The sequence below is a fragment of the Talpa occidentalis genome, unplaced genomic scaffold (genome assembly GCF_014898055.3).
Source record: "Talpa occidentalis isolate TD23 unplaced genomic scaffold, MPIMG_talOcc4v2.1 talOcc4.5, whole genome shotgun sequence".
NCBI classification, from domain to species: Eukaryota; Metazoa; Chordata; class Mammalia; order Eulipotyphla; family Talpidae; genus Talpa; species Talpa occidentalis.
Window position 1 is genome coordinate 116,348,360 of NW_023604861.1, and position 17,006 is coordinate 116,365,365.

General features: G+C 39.9%; 1 long non-coding RNA gene across 1 annotated transcript in view; it reads right to left on the reverse strand.

Moving 5' to 3' along the window:
- LOC129146836 (uncharacterized) overlaps positions 1-17,006 on the reverse strand; it is a 125,246-nt gene extending 108,240 nt beyond the window's left edge. The window contains exon 1 of the long non-coding RNA XR_008554105.1: positions 16,937-17,006. This is a non-coding gene — a long non-coding RNA (uncharacterized LOC129146836). The remainder of the gene's footprint in view (positions 1-16,936) is intronic.

Here is a 17,006-nt window from a genome sequence, read left to right on the forward strand (position 1 = left end):
CATGATTGTCTACTTGGAAAATCCCAAGAAATCAACTAAAAGCAAAAACTTCCTCAAACTAATAAGTCTGCAAAGACATAGGCTATCAGATAAACCATACAAAATTCATGTGTTATTTCTATGTACAAATATCAAACCCTAAAGGTTAAAATGCAATACCATGTACAATTGTTCAACAACAACAAAAGAAACAAAGATGTAAATCTAACAAAACATGACAGGCCTTATAGGCAGAGAACTACACAATGCTGATGAAAGAAGTCAAAGGACATCTAAATAGCTATCATCATACATTTACCAGAAGAGCTAAAACAAAAACCAGAAGCAATACGAGTATCTGGAAAGAGAGCAGAGAAACTAGATCACATAGTACCTTGCTGGGAGAATGCAAAGTGGTGCAGCCATTCTAGAAAAGCTTGGCAGTTTCTTTAAAATCTAAATACAAAATTACCACACAGCCTAGCAAATGCCCTCTGGACATTCATCCCATAGAAACGCAAACTTACACACACACAAACCTCCACATGAATGTTGGCAGCAGCTTTATTCAAACTAGCCCAAACTGGGAAAACCCAGGTGTTCTCTAACAAGTGAATGGTTACACAGTGGTATACCCCTACCACAGAACCCTACCACAGACTGCTACTCAGAGATAAAGAGTAAACCACTGAGACACAAAACATTTTAGACAACTACCCAGATGAATCTGCTTAGAGCAAAGAGTCAATCCCAGGAGGTTACACAATGTATCATTCTATGAATATTTAAGTACCATTCTTTTTTTGTAATTTTTAATTTTTTTTTATTTTTGCATAGAAGATCTGGGTGTAGGCCATAGGTGTGTAGGTGACAGTGTGTGTGTGTGTGTGTGTGAGAGAGAGAGACAGACAGACAGACAGACAGAGAAACTACCAGAGACAGAGTGGGTTACAGAACAGGCAGATCTAACACTGCTGAGGGGAGGTCTGCTGCACCATGTGGGTTAGCTCCCTGGCCAGGGATTAAACTCAGGCCCCATCGGTGATAGTGCTGAGTCAACTTAACCTCTAAACATCAGGAAGGCCAGTCATTACTAATTTTGAAGTGACAATCATGAATGGTGAGCAGAGTAGTGGTTGCCAGGAGTTGGGAGGTTGCAGGAGTCGGGCAGCAGGACAGGTCATTATGTTGGAAATGTCCTCTCTCAACTACATTAACGTCAGTATCCTGGCTATGGTTCTGTGCTTTATTTTTGCAATATTTTACTACTGGGTGAATTAAGGGTACATAGGATCTCTGCATTATTTGTTACAACATGAAAATCTATAATCTCCCACTTTTTAATTCAAAATAGAGTGGCACCCTTCATAAGAGAACATGAATAAATTTTGAACTAGCAAAAAGGTTTTTTCTTGAACGAAAGATAAACCCTTCTTTTGACCTCAATACTCACCCACTATACCAGCCTGATGATTCTGCCGGGCAACACAGTGAACCAAGGCAAAGTGGGGGTGGGGGGTGCATATCTCATAGTTAGGAAATCCCTGCTAAGGACTGGCAATCACTCAATCAACTTTGAGTGGGAAATGCTAACCTAGTGCCTGCTCCACAGCCAAACAGGATGGAGACTTGAAACAATTCAAGGACTTCAGCTTCCTGTCTGTGTAAAGGGGCCTAAGATCCCCCACCCCACCCCACGCCCCACCTCACAGTGCTCTCAGGATAGACAGGAGACTTATTAAATGAGGAATTAACTTCTGTGGTGTCACAAAACAGTTTGAAGAAAAGGGAAGTTAATTTACACTGGAAACTTCCCGCTTGCTTACAAATTTGCAAATGGAAAACTAAAGCAGAAATTGTGGTGGGAGGGTGAAGAGGAAAGGTTTAATCCCAAAATGGTACCCGGCTGGCTGTGGTCTGAAGTAAAATTACCTACCACTCACAGCTACAGGGCCTTAAAGAATTCCCTTTAGGACATAGTTCACCAAGATCGCAGAAGAATCTGATTATGATCATGTGGTGTCTCCTGTCATATTAAATTGTTTCATCAATTCATTTATATATTTTAAGTTTAGATGCAGTCCACATTTCACAGCTGTCTCTCCATTTGAGGACTGTAAATGTTTTGTCATTCCAATGCCAATACTGCCCTCTAGTGGCTACAATAGGGAGCTGACTTGACAAAACAGTTTGCTTGGGCAGTTTCCCAGCCTTCTACCTGCAGCACCCTCCTCACCAAAAGCAACTTGAGAAAGAATTGTATTTCTTTTTACTAACAATAATCCATTGCATAGTTTCATGGACTAGTACATTAGAACAGCAATAGCTAGTGGGTTAGCTATTATGCTTATGCTTAAGTCTTATTGAGTAATATCTAAAGTAAGTCTTATTGAGTAGTATCTAAAGTATGACTACAAAAAAGTCAAAAAAGATTTATGATAGGATTCCTTTAATGTATTTGTTTAAATATTAATATTCTTTGCAAATTTGGTGATTTTACTTACAAAAACAATTTGCTGCCTCCTCAGAGGGTAAGGATATTTAGGGAGTTACTTGGAATAAAGGACACACACTTTGAAGGAACTGAGATGAAGTTCAGATCGCATGTCAGGGACAGTAGGTCCACTTGATGCCTCAGCTGCCTCTTTTATAAAAATGAGAATAAAAATAATACCTACCTCACAGGTGGGGGCTGGGGGAGGTGGGTAATGTATGTATGTACAATTCCTAGCATATAATAGGTGCTCAATAAATCATATATATAATTACATATAAGTTTGGACCAGTTTACACATGCTCAAGAAATTATAACTATACATGAAATTTCATTGAAAGGATTATGAAAAATACAGGACAAGTTCCAGCCTTTCTTCGCAATTTAATGATCTAATATAAGATCACATGACTATTATGTCCAAATGTTATATCTTTAAATGATCCTTTAAATAGTGACAGGATCTATGTTCTAACCACTACTCTCAGTCCTTTATATCAAGTATCTTATTTAATCCTACAAGTGTCCTAAAGAAAATAAGACCAAGGTCACAGCTTGCATGTGGTCCAATGGGCCCTTGAATACAAGCAGGGCCCTTGAATACAATGGGCCTGAGCCATAGCACCTCCCTAAAGCAAGCCCAAGTTTGTGGTGGAGAACACCAACTTAGGATTTATGTCATCACTTCCAACTCACTCGTAAGAAAACTTTTAAGATCCTACTGGCCAGACTTTGGAGGATACAGAAGTGAGCTACTGCCAGAGTCAAAATATTTCTAATTAAAAATTCTTACTACCCACCCAACATTTGCTTTTCCATGAGTAGACCAGAAAATTGGACAAGCAAAAATTCACATTTGTTCATTATAGTATGTGGTTTCTTCAAACTACCAAGAACTATTGTCATCCCCACATTAATGCCACAACAGGCAAATAACCTTTGTTTTATCCCACTGAGGCCAAGACTGCTGGGGGGGATCAGTCCAAAGTCACATAACTAGGAAAGGGCAGAGTTCTGACCCTTAAGCCTCACTGTCTGATGCTAATTCTCTTCCTTCCCTTAGAGTATCTCTGTAGATAAGGCTTCTAGAAATTCCTGTTTTGAATTGGAGGATCTCAAAGCCTGCTTTCTACACTGGTAGTAATTCAAAGTTCAGTATTGATCAGGAGGGAAATGGAAACAAGTTTGAGGTTGATCAGGCCAAGGTACCGGATTCTTGAGGAGCCATTGTTGCTTTTTCTGCAACTAGATCTGAGCCGCAAGGGGGAAGACTGGCTAGCAAGATGCGAATCCTCACCCATTTCTGTCAAATCCACTGACACTGGTGGGGGCACATTCTCACCTGCAAACTCTCTGGTCAGTCACTTCATTGAGGACACACATCATGTTTTATCTCATAATCAGCAGGCACTGGATTTAGTTTTGCATGTTGGGATTTGAGAGCTGCCAATAAAATCTGATGATGGAAAGACGCTTCCCTAAAGCAAGTCAGACATCAGTGGCTCATCCTATCCCTGTGCTCCTCAGGCCCACATCTCGACTTTCCACAGCTTTATCACATCCTAATATGTCATCTTCAAAAGATATTTTAGATGTTCAGTCAGAAGGGCCCAGATCCTTGAAATTGCTGTCCTCCACCCTGGAAAATCTATTAACTAGTCGTGTTTATAATCTGCACTCAAAACGAAACCACTCTGATTGCTTTTTGTTTTTATTAAAGATGGGGGAAAATACCCTAAAAATAAAATTAGTTGACTGTCTCCCCAGTTACCATGATGACTTATGGGGGGCAACTTAATTCCAGAGGCAAAGTCACCCTCAAGCATATGGGGACAACCAAGACTACACTTTCCAAAGTTGTCTGGTAAATTGTCCCCTACTAAAAGATAAACAAATCTCTAGATATATGCAGCTGCAGGCAATTACTCATCCCCATTAAACAATCATTTAAAAGTCTAATTCAAACGACCCTGCTGCCTACACCTGTGTGAGGAGAGTAAACAAGTTATAAGGGGAAAAGTCAACATCTACATAGAAACCCTGTCTGGAAAGGCATGTAAACGGTCATTTTCTGAACACCAATATTAGCCAATCAAGGCATCAAATAACTGTTCTCTTCACTAAGCAGCCTGGGTTACTCCCAGGATGGGTATTTTATTGCTTCTGTTGCTAAATATTGTCAATCTGCTACAGCAATACTAGTCCCATGCTACTCTTTAAAAATGGCATAAAATTAATGATTTGAAAGAGATGTTATAGCCCAATCGTCAACTCCTATTTCTAGCTGGGGGCGAAAGAAAAAAGTATGTTTAAGATTTCAAGAAGCAACCAGAAATCTGTGTAAGGCATGAACGGGGAAGCACTACAGGACACAGTCCATGATTGATTTTCACCACAAATGTATGACTCATTAGCATTGCTTTCAAAGTTGAGAACTGAAGTAATCCGTCCATAATTATCCAACTAGCAGGCAGCCAAACAGGACTAGAATCATCTCACTCAAGGCTTCAGTCAGCCACTCTCCTAGTCTCAGGGGCTGTTTAAGACATGAACTCTTAAAGTTTACTTTGCTGGACTCACCTGAAGAGTTTTGTTTTTATTAATGACAATCATCTAGATTCAATTACAGGGAACTGATTTAATAGACTTCAGGTATGTCTTGGACAGTGTGATTTTTTTAAGTGCCCAATTAGTTTTCATGTGCAGCCAAGTTTGCAAATTTCTGGTATATTAAGACCAGGAAGGTGGGGACTTGGAGATCAGCCAGATCTGGAGCTCAGATCTGTCACTTCTAGTTTTATATTTTTGCAAAAATTAGTCTCTCTAACCTTAGTTTTCTCACCTGTAAAATGGAAGCTTGGGAGTGTATTTATTATAAGTTAAATATGATTATATAGGAGGATTCCCAAAATGTCACTATATCCTAACATCATCTGTGAAATAGATTCTATTATTTTAGTGATTTCATTAACTTTAGTGAAAAAATTGTGCATAAAATAGAATAAAACACAGATAAGTTATGCATTGTCTAATGGGTATTATCCATATGCATAAAATATTGTTAAAAATCCATTAACTAACCATGCTGGGTATTACCCATTAGCTTTTATGAGATATATTTACATATCTAATTTAATACTCATTGCATCTCTGTGACATACAGTCCCACATTATAAGTGAAAATGAAGTGCAGGGATACCAGGCATCTTTTCTAATGTCACAGTTCCAAGTAGCAGAACCAGAATTTGAATTAACTGCCTAGATGGTTCAACGACAAATCAAGTAACACTTCACACAAATTTGGAGACTGGTATTTTCTCAAAACACAACAAGTTTTATTAGGAGTTTTTTCCAATGTAGATTTCTTATCCTCAACAATTTTGAGTTATCTTTTGAACTGTCTTTAGAGCTAGTATTTAATACCAGAGAAAACATTCATCTTGTTCCTTGTTTGATACACTAAAAAGTCTTTGCCCATTAGTGAGTCACTCAATTCAAATATTTCTGAGTATGGATTTGAGTTTAGGAAACTGACAAGAGAGTTTTCATTAATAAGTTCATAAAAAGGACTCAGTTTAGATTCTTCAGAAGTTTCAGAAAAGGAATTTCAACGATAATAAAGCTAACCTACAAAAAAAATTATTCAAAGAGATTGAGCTTCTTTGGATGTAAAGGTCTGGTGTGTCTTCAGTTCAAATTTCCTGATTTTATTATAGTAACTTTAAGTGTCTAGCACTAGTTCTGAGAAAGCATAAATGAACATCAGGAAATGTCTGATGATTTGGATTACAGGGAAAAATATCCAATTTTTTTTTACTTTGGATTATATTTATTTCAAAAGTCCAATTTGTTCACTGATTTTTTTCTTTTATGTATTTTTTTTAATTGAGGTAACATCAGTCTACAATGGTGGATATGTTTCTGCACCACACCCACCAGAGAATCCGAAATCCTACACCAAATGGGAGTAAATTTCCCCCCTTGCATAAAAGGTGAAACCACCTGATTTTCTGTCTTCCTCCAAAAATTATATTCCAATCCTATAATCTATATAAAATTAAGAATATTTTGAAAAATGCCTGAAAGCTAATCTCAAAAAATTACCCCCAACAGTCATGAAATACCTTGAAAGAAAACTTTCAAGGCAACAAATGGAAATTTAGTCCAAAAACCATTGAGGCTAGAAGGAATGCTTAAAGATCACCCCAACCTTTCACCCCTCTACCCCATGAGTTAAACTGAGGCCAAAAGATGTTAACAGACTTGTCTGCAGTCTCAAAACTAGCAGACTGGAGACCAGAAGTCATAAAACCTATCTTTGGACACTCAAGGCAGAGCTCCACAACAATTTTTTATTTGGCTCATTTATAATGGGATAACTCCTTCAGACCTAACATGTTTTTAATCATAATGAGATATTTTAAGAGAAAAAACACTAAGTCCAAAAAGTGTTAAACTGCTGAAAATGAATTATGTCCAGAGATTCCTAGCACTAGAAAATCAATAGGTCCTTAGGGTGCAGAAAGGAATGCTTTCCTCGCCTACTTGACAAACAAGGACTCTAGGGGCCAAGGATGCAGATAACCAGTAACGGTAACAGCACTGGCTGACTTCTGCCCTCAGTCGAGCTCAGTGCTCAGGCCCTGATGTTCCCATTTTCACCTGTAGCAGAACAAATTTTTGGCAAGTGGGTTCTATTAGTATCCCTGTTTTAAAATGAAGAAACAATACAAAAAGTGTTCAAAAATTGGGCCTCCCTCGTGGCGCAGGCAGTTGAGCGCAGCGCTGTGAAGCTCTCCGCAGCCTCTGCAGCACCAGTTCGATCCCAGCCGGCCTCGGAGCAACCCACATGGCGAGCAGACCTCTCCTGTCTCGCCCACTGCTCCCCTCAGCAGTGTACTTCTGTCAGTCTGCCTGTTCTGATCCCCGCTCTGTCTCTGGTGAATCCTCTTACCCTCCCACACATCTGGACTGTACCACGGTTCTTGTATAAATAAATCTTAAAAAAAAAAAATTATCAAGGTCACATATTTATTGTGGTGGGCAACCTTCCAACATGGCCTGGAGGTCCCTGTGTTCTGGTTTCACCTTTCCTTAGTGGCTGGCTTCTAATAAATAGAATACAGCAACTGTGATGGCTGCCACTTCTGAGATCATGTGCCAAAAGATAGTGCTTTTGGCATCTGGTACTATCTAGTTCTTTCTTGCTCACTCCAGCAAAACCACTGTTCATGATGTGAGTTGCCTCATGGAGAGGCCTAAGTAGCATGGAACTGAGGGACTTCTGGCAAGAAAGAGCAAAATTCCAAGGCCCTCTGTCCAATACCATAAAGAACTGAATCCCACCAACAGCCATATCAGTTTAGAAGCTATTCTACTCCTAGTTAAATATTCTAAGATGACTGTGGTCCAGGCCAGCACTTTGACTGCTATCTATGAAAGACCATAATACAGAATCCGGATGACCTACACCAGGATTACCAACCCACAGAAACTGTGCAATAATATTTCTAAAGGCCACAAAGATTTGCATAATCTGACAAGTAGCAATTGATAAATAATTATCTAGTAAATTGAAATCTCAGGATTTAAGTTCAAGGGTATCTGACATCAGAGTCTATTTCTTTCCTTAATATAACAATATCAGAAGGATAATTTACAGAAAATCACAGTTAGCCTTGATACAGTAGGATAAGTCCACATCTTCATTCATTAATTCATTTTTTAAAATATCACTGAACCTCTATTGTGTTAGGCATTCTCCTAGCTTCTGTGATATGAAGATGAATAAAACAAGGTCTCCCTAGTCACTTTCTATTAGAGTAGAAAAATATGCAAAGTAGTAAATATTTTTAAATTATTATCCAATTTAAATGAGTTATTTTCATGACTAAATATACACTTCTGTCCTGACCAGATTTTAGATATTTACTGAGAATCTAATTCCTACCCTTATCCATTTTTTTCTTTTTAGTAGCACAGGCATTAACCCTACTTTATACACACATGCAACGTTATTAAAGTATAAAAATCATCATAGTATACAGCACAGTGAAGTTATAAGCATACAGTATCAATATAGTATCATTTATTGCTTCTATCTCTTTACTCAACCTAAGCAACTGTATTAAAGAATGCTTCCTGAAATGAATATAATATATACAGAAGATGTGGAATTCCAAAAGGAATCTATAGGGAAAGAGAGGAAATAAAAATATTTAGAAGTATAAACTAGAAAGGAAGAAAAAATAGTAGGAGGGGAATAAAAGGCCAGGGTGACATTAAAATTGACCGAAAAATTGCAGATAGCACTACTGATTGCTTGCTGTAACTACCCATGTGCTGACTTTTAGCCCCTGATTTCTTCTTTGGTGAATTTGAGGTAAATTTACACTAAAATGATAATCTATGGCTTATTTGAAAATGTATCTGACTTAATTAGCAGAGGATGACAGGAAGGATAATGATGCACTGAATGTGGACTCCAAGTTCCTAATCGTTTTCAGGATGATTTGTCTCAGTTTGGTTGATGAGACTGACAGGTTATGAAGTGCAAGTAGTGACAGCATAAGAAATGTGTTTTTCCTCAAGTGTTTGATAAAGAGCTAGGGCTGCAAATAGAGATTTTTAATGAATTTACATTTCAACACCCATAAATATTTCTTTCTGCCTTTGATAGCTTAAATAATCTTTTGTTTTCTCATCTTTTCAAAAATATTAGATTTGGCTCACGCTTTGGTTTTGCATATTTACTTTCCTTTGCTGCATGAACACTGTCTGCTCCACCCTACAGATGACTCTTGTGGGGACTAACAAAGCAATGTTTTTCCATTTTTCTAAAGCAAAAGAACTTTGCGCTAAATCAGCCATGCCCTAATCATTCTTGCCAGACCAAGTGTCTAGCAGGTAAATGCCTTCAGGGGAATTATCAACCAAGAACATGAAGACTACATTTGAAATTCTTTGTGCTTATCTTAGCTCAGACTGCTGTCACAATACACCACGGACTGAGACCCTTAAATGGCATTGATTTCTCATTCCTGAAGGTTAGGCATTCAAGACCAAGATGCTGGTGTGATTGGGTTCTGGAGAGGACTCTCTCGGCTTGCAGGCAATTGCCTGCTTTGTGGCCTCAACAAAATAGAGAGAGCAAAAATTTTCTCCCAATCGGTGGGGTTTCTCTTTGTTTTGGTTATTGTCTCTTTTGCTGTGCAGAAGCTCTTTAATTTGATGTAGTCCCAGCTGTTTATCTTTGCCTTCACTATCACTGCTTTGGGTGATGTGTCTGTAAAGATGTCTTTGAGGTGCATGTCATGTAGTGTTTCACCTATATTTCCTTCTATAAATTTTATGGTTTCAGGTCTTATGTCTAGTTCTTTGATCCATTTTGGGTTGGTTTTTGTGCATGGTGTGAGATAGCAGTCAAGTTTCATTCTTTTGCATGTAGCGACCTAGTTTTCCCAGCACCATTTATGCCCCAAAACAGATGTTTGGATCAAGAAGATGTGGTACATATACACAATGGAATATTACTCAGCATTCAAAAAAGATAAACACATGCAATTTGCAGCAACATGGATGGAGCTGGAAGGGATCATGCTCAGCGAAATAAGCCAGAAAGAAAAAGAAAAATACTGGATGGTCTCACTCATAGCAGGAATCTAGAAAACCTAAATAAGGGACCAGGAAAAAGAATAACTATAAGAAAGAAAAAAATCAAAATCAACATCAACAAACAACTATGAACCAGAGACACGCTATGAGGGGGAGGGCGGGGAAAGGAGGGAGTGGGGTCAAAATAAGGGGGTTGCAATTGTATGGGGAATATAAAAATAAAATTAAAAAATAGAGAGAGCATGCTCTGGTCTCTTCCTCCTCTTTTAAGGACACTGATACCATCCTGGGTCTCTCCTTCATGACTTCATCTAAACCTAGTGACCTCCCACCTCCAAATCTCATCACATTGTGGTTATGTTTCCAATATACAATTGACAGGGAGACGCAAACATTCAGTCCACAGTGGGACTTAACTATTTCTATCCAGTGCTCTGAAGCAATGAACCCACACTGCACTGCGATGCTGGGTCCAGCCTGTGGGCTCATAAAACCAAGGAGCTCAGCAAGGACAATCAGGCCAAAATAGACTACCTATGAAACACAATCAAGAGAACAAACTACATCTGAGAACACCTAACAGAATTTTAAACAAGTGTAACAATGCATAGATTGACAGAACCTAAGATAAAATGAGCAAAATAAAGGTTGAACACATAAAGCAAGGACAAGATAAATGATTCTTAAAAGTTGAAAAACTGGATTGGAAGACACTGCATTGAAATGCAAACTCAACAGAAGGAATGGGCAGCAGAGAGCACAAAATTGAACTTGTGAAGTGAAAGACAGGATTGAAAAATTACAGAAAGGATATAGGTCTAGAGAGAGAAAACGTGAAGATAAAAGTGGAAGTGTCCACAAAAGAGAAATGGGAGAAATTATGTGAATGACCAATGAGACTTTCCAGAACCAAAGACAGACCTGGGATCTCACACAGTTAAACTGCAAGGAGGTCTGGAAAGACAGTCATTTCAGAGACTCATTATGATGAAAATATCTTAAAAAGACAAAGGCATCTAAAAGGAACAAGGGAAGCATATCTTCAAAAAAACCTGAAGTTGATGTCAGATGTCTCAGCTGCACTGAATACACGAATACAATGGGCTATTATCTTCAACTGCTGAACAGATCATTAACCCCCGAATATTATATTCTACTATGCTAGCATTTAAACATGAAGAAAAATAAAGACATTTTTAGACTTAAGAACTGTCAGAAAATATACCAACATAGAGCCTGCTTCTTCAGAAAGAAATGAAATGAATACAGAAGGAAACAGACACCAGAAGTAAGCAGAAATAAAGAAATTTATACATTTCGTGGTTTAAAAAAAATCAGGAGCCAGAGAAGAGAGATTGGGGATAGAGACGGGGAGGAAGAAGAGAGCCAGATGAGATACGGATAAGGAGTGCAGAGGACAGGGGAAAAAGAAGAAAATATACCCATAACAATGGCGGAGGGGACTTAAAATACTAAAATCGACTTAGGAATAGACATGGGGCAGGACACGATGTGAGTGTGATCCAGTCCTTTCCTTATTTGGAGGAAGGAGAGATAGGAGTAAGTATAGATGCACTTTATAAGCTGACAGGAGAGAGAGCTATGACATTCAATAATTTAGGAATAACAAGAATAAAAAATTAAACTCCCAAGCCTATACCAAAATAAAAGAAATTTTTAAAAGCATAGCAAATAGGAAACAGATCATACTCAGATATTTTTGTCTTCTAGTCTTTAAGTGTGGTAATGTTGAATCACTCTTCTCTTGAGATAATCATAATGCATTAAAAAACTACTATATTTATTCATGCAATATAATAAGATGTTCATAAATGAAATAACCCGACAATTTTATTTTTGTAATGTTCTTATCCAGTTTTTATATCAAAGTTAATCTATCCCTGCACAATTATTCAGGAAGATTTTATTCTTTTACTATGTTCTTAAGAAACTTAGAAATAATAGGGTCTAGGGCCTCCCCGGTGGCGCAGCGGTTGAGCGCTGGGTTGCGAAGCTGCCCGCGGCCTCTGCAGCGCCGTTTCAATCCCCGGCTGCTCCCCGGCCACTGGAGGAGGGTCCCACATGGCGCGCAGACCTCTCCTGCCGCCCGCTGCTCCCCTCAGCAGTGTCCTTCGGTCCCTCTGCCTGCTCTGCTCCCCGCTCTGGCTCTGGTGAATTCTCTCACCCTCCTGCGCTTCTGACTGTACCCAGTGCTTGTATAAACAAACAAACAAAAACTAACTAAATAAATAAATAAAAAAAGCATGCCTCTATTAAAAAAAAAATACAAATTTAAAAAAAAAAAAAAGAAAAAGAAATAATAGGGTCTATTTGTGCTTTGAATAACCTGTAAGGTCCTTTGTGCCTAGCACCTTTTGTGGAGGGAAGGATTCTTTGTTTTAATGCCTTTACTGGTTAACAAGAGTCTATCCTCTATCCCACTTTATCTCCACACACATCTCAACATTCTATCCTTCAACCCAGTGAATGTTACTTTTCACCCCTCTCATTTCTGGCTGTTTGCTCATGTTATATTTTCTTTCTGGAAACATCATCCATGCATCAACCCCAACCTGCACTTTTCTGCCTGACACCCACTTACCTCTTAGCCTGCTGCTTCTCCCAAAAGCTTTCTTGATCCTCCTGCTACACTGACCTTTGTGTAATGAAGTAGTCAACTCCCACAGAAACCTATTTTCCATTAACCTACTCCTAGTTTTATACTTGACACATTTTCACAGTTCGCTTAGAACTGTGACTCCATACAGATGTGTACACACAATGGAATACTACTCAGAAATCAAAAAAGATAAACTCCTGTCATTGGCAGCAACATGGATGAATCTGGAAGAGATAATGCTAAGTGAAATAAGTCAGGCAGAGACTTATTTTCCCCGCCCCCCCCCCATATAGTGTGTCTCTGGTTCAGTTGTTTGTTGATTTTGATTTTTTCTTTCTTATAGTTATTCTTTTCCTGGTCCCTTATTTAGGTTTTCTAGATTCTTGCTATGAGTGAGACCATCCAGTATTTTTCTTTTTCTTTCTGGTTTATTTCGCTGAGCATGATCCCTTCCAGCTCCATCCATGTTGCTGCAAATTGCATGTGTTTATTTTTTTGATTGCTGAGTAATATTCCATTGTGTATATGTACCACATCTTCTTGATCCAGTCATCTGTTTTTGGGCATAAATGGTCCTGGGAAAACTGGGTCGCTATATGCAAAAGAATGAAACTTGACTACTATCTCACACCATGCACAATAAATACCAAATGGTGTCACTAAAAGTGGAATATAGAGAAACCAAACCAAGAACCAAAAAAATACATGCTTAAAAGCTGGCTCTTAAAAGTCGAGGTCAGGCACCAAGAGGGAAGGAAGCACAACAGGTTAAGGTGGTAGACTAAGGGCAGTTTGGTGTGGGGGGGTACCCTACAGGGGTGATACCTGATGGAGAGAATCCCAATGTCGCCACAATTTTTAAAAATCTAATAAAAAAATCATTACCACATTCACAGGAGAGATTAAAGCAGGGAAAAATAAGAACTGATGAAAATTAGCTTAAAGAGAGAAAAGCTGGTACAGCCTGATTTCTATGCTTTCTTTTTGGCACATGGTCTTCTCTGTTGTGTGGCATTACACCGACCTCATGGCTTAGGAGTACTTATCAGACCTCAGCAATGGAGAATACTGAAAAGAAAATTGTTCTAAAGTGATTAATATAAAAGAAGCAGATGGCATGTTTCAAATTAACAGAACTCAGCTCTTACAGGATGATCAACTTAACCGGGACATAAGGTCAGCCTGACAGAGCGCCTCTGGGCATTCTGTGGGCAGCTGTCCTTCTGATTTAACCTGTTCACCTGACCTCTCCCTGACACCCCCCCATGAATACCTTGTCAGAATCCTAACATCAAGGTTGTAATGAAATTCCGTGTGAGCCCCTGTGCTAGGAGTGGGTGAGAGGAACCTGCAAGATGCTAGGCTGAAGCCAGACCTGAAATCAGAAGTGAAGTTAAATCCCAGCTACACTAGCCATTAATTTGGTGCCTTGGGCTGGTGGTTTTAGTGCTCTGCCTTACTTCCTGTCTATAAAATCAGCATCCCCATCTAGTTCACAGGGATCCCTGCCATGAAGATAAAATGAGATTTTTATGTATTTTATAAACTGAAGAATTATACACATTTATTAAGCAAGCAAAGAATCATTGGCTGGCCTGTAAAAGGCTGAGATATTTCACAGACAGCTTGTACCATTTGTGTACTAAGCAGAAGAGATAATTTTCTAAATGACTGTCTTCTGGCTTGAAAGGTTTATATAATTCTCCTAACTAAAAATTGTACTGATTTCTAAGAGGAGGGACCAAACTTATTTCATCTATTTTTTTTTAAACTGGGTCAAAAAATTTAACTTACACAACTCAAATGTGCAAGGTGAACCAATCACTGCTTTGGTTAAGGATTATTGTAATCTTTCTTCCAAAGTCCCTAGCCTCTTTACAAACACTTTACATAATCTGATAATTCAAGTGGTCCCTTAAATCTGTGCAATCACTAGGAAGCAATGCTCACAGCCTCAGGTTGCCTCCACCTACCCCTTGCCTATTCCTGAACTTGGCCTGCAGGTGCATGATTGGAGTTAGTACGTGAGTCCTTAAGGACATAGGGGGTAAGGGCCCCCCCTGAGGTTGTGGGCATTGGCTCATCAGGCCTCTAGGACAATGGTCCTCATGGCCTGCCTGTTCCTGAGCCCCACTGACCTTCCATGCTGAAGCTGGTATAATTCAGATTCTTTCTTCTGGCTCAGATGATGCCTCTGTGCTGATTCTGTTAGGGGGAAAAGGATGTCCCAAGGCTGCCCTGTAACAATTCCTTTGGGTTTGTTTTCTTTTTTTTTTTTTTTTTTTTTTAAAGATTTATTATTTATTTATTTGTTTGTTTGTTTATACATACAAGCACTGGGTACAGTCAGAAGTGCGGGAAGGTGAGAGAATTCACCAGAGCGGGGAGCAGAGCAGGCAGAAGGACCGAAGTACACTGCTGAGGGGAGCAGTGGGCGGCAGGAGAGGTCTGCGCGCCATGTGGGACCCTCCTTTGGTGGCCAGGGAGCAGCCGGGGATTGAACTGGTGCTGCAGAGGCTGCGGGCAGCTTCGCAACCCAGCGCTCAACCGCTGCGCCACCGGGGAGGCCCTGGGTTTGTTTTCTACAGGACACAGACCCATGTGTTACTTAGCACACACTGGCTACACCAAACCCTTAACAGGTCCACTGGCTCTTAAGTCAATGGCTTCCTGACGGAGGCATTAGGGCAACTGGAGAAAGCTCAGCTGCTGGCTTCTCCATGCTGACTTCATCAGTAAACTGTCTTATGGCTGCGTGCCAGAGAAACAAGGCGTGCCCAGGCCCTTCTCAGCCTCCAGCAACAGCTTCACTGAACCAACATCCCTGTTTCTCCTCAAACCTAAAGCTAGAGAAGGAAAAATGAGCGCACAATTTTTATCTCTATTCTCCCACATGCTTACAGGACCAGCAGATGGAAGAGGTTCCAAATTCTCCTCCAGCCTATCCTTCTCCCTGCTAGAGGGCCCTGCAGGCATGAAGAGGGAAGGCATCTTCTTCGCACCTGGAAGGGTCTTACTGTAATCTGTGATCTACCTCAGTTGTTGATTTTCTTAAAAAATGAAGGGAGCATCCTTTTCAGTACCATATTATGACTTGCAAAACTGCTACCTACTGTCTTACTGAATGACCTAATTTTGCATATGGAAATCTGAGTATGTCTTTGTTCTTTCCCTTAGCGTCCCCCAGCATCTCCCCCCATGCTGCCCACAAACAACTGCCATGGGAAGACTGAGCTAGAGTTTCTATTTAGAAAGGAAAGAGGAATTTCTGCCCCAAGTCCAACACTTCACCTGGGTATTCACAGAAGTGATAACTCTTTAGGGTGCACATAATCAGGTGTGATCTGCTACTGGGGTGACAGTTTCCGAGTCAGGGCTGACTACCACCTGCTACAAGGCAGCTCAACTCTGGACCTGAGTAGCAAGACTGGATGGCAGCTGGAACAATGTTTGGAGATTCTCAAATTTCTCAAGTGAATTTTTCCAACTGGTGCATACTAGAATTTCCTACTTCTGGAAAAAAGCACCTCGATCTTAGTAATTCTTGATTTATAGTCCAAGTTTCTCCATTTTACCTTTATCTCAGAAGACAGGAAATCAACAACAAGCTGTGCTGGAGATAAAAACAGATTTTCCCTGTGCTTTACTTACGAAGTTGCATTCTTTCATTTTTACTATTATGTGTGGAATTATAGAATTTATCAAAGCCTCGTGATTAGACTTCCCCCAACCCACACCTCCAGCTTTGCTAAGTTGCCAAGACTCATCCTGCTCACAGGAACAAGGGCTGTGTTCTCGTGCAGTGCCTGGGTGCCCTAGAGGTTATTATGCTGTGACCAGAGAATGACACTGCCAGGCCCCTCTGCTGATCTCTCGGATTAAGGGCGTCTCTTCTTCCAAGAAAATAAATATGTCTGAGAAGGTGAAAGAGGTCATTTGTGAAAAAAAGGTAGGCAGGCTCTGTTCCAGAGATAGCCAGCATGGGGTTAGGAGGAGTTCGACAGGGAGGAGCGACAGAACTAGGATCAAATTGTTATAGGGCAGCCCCGATATTGAACAGGTTGCCTGGCTGTGGGTCCTCACCCGCATGCTTACAAGGGACTTATTAATACTCTACTGCAGGCACACACAAAAGGTTAATAAAAGGTTTATTTACAAGGGAAAAGGAAATAAGGAAAATGTACAACTCAGGGAGAAAATAGGGAAATAAAGTCTTTAATGCGTCCTACCCGATCCGCCGACCCGGAAACCCAAAGGCACTCTCAGCGCTGGCCGGACGCTGTGAGCTGGTGGGGAGCC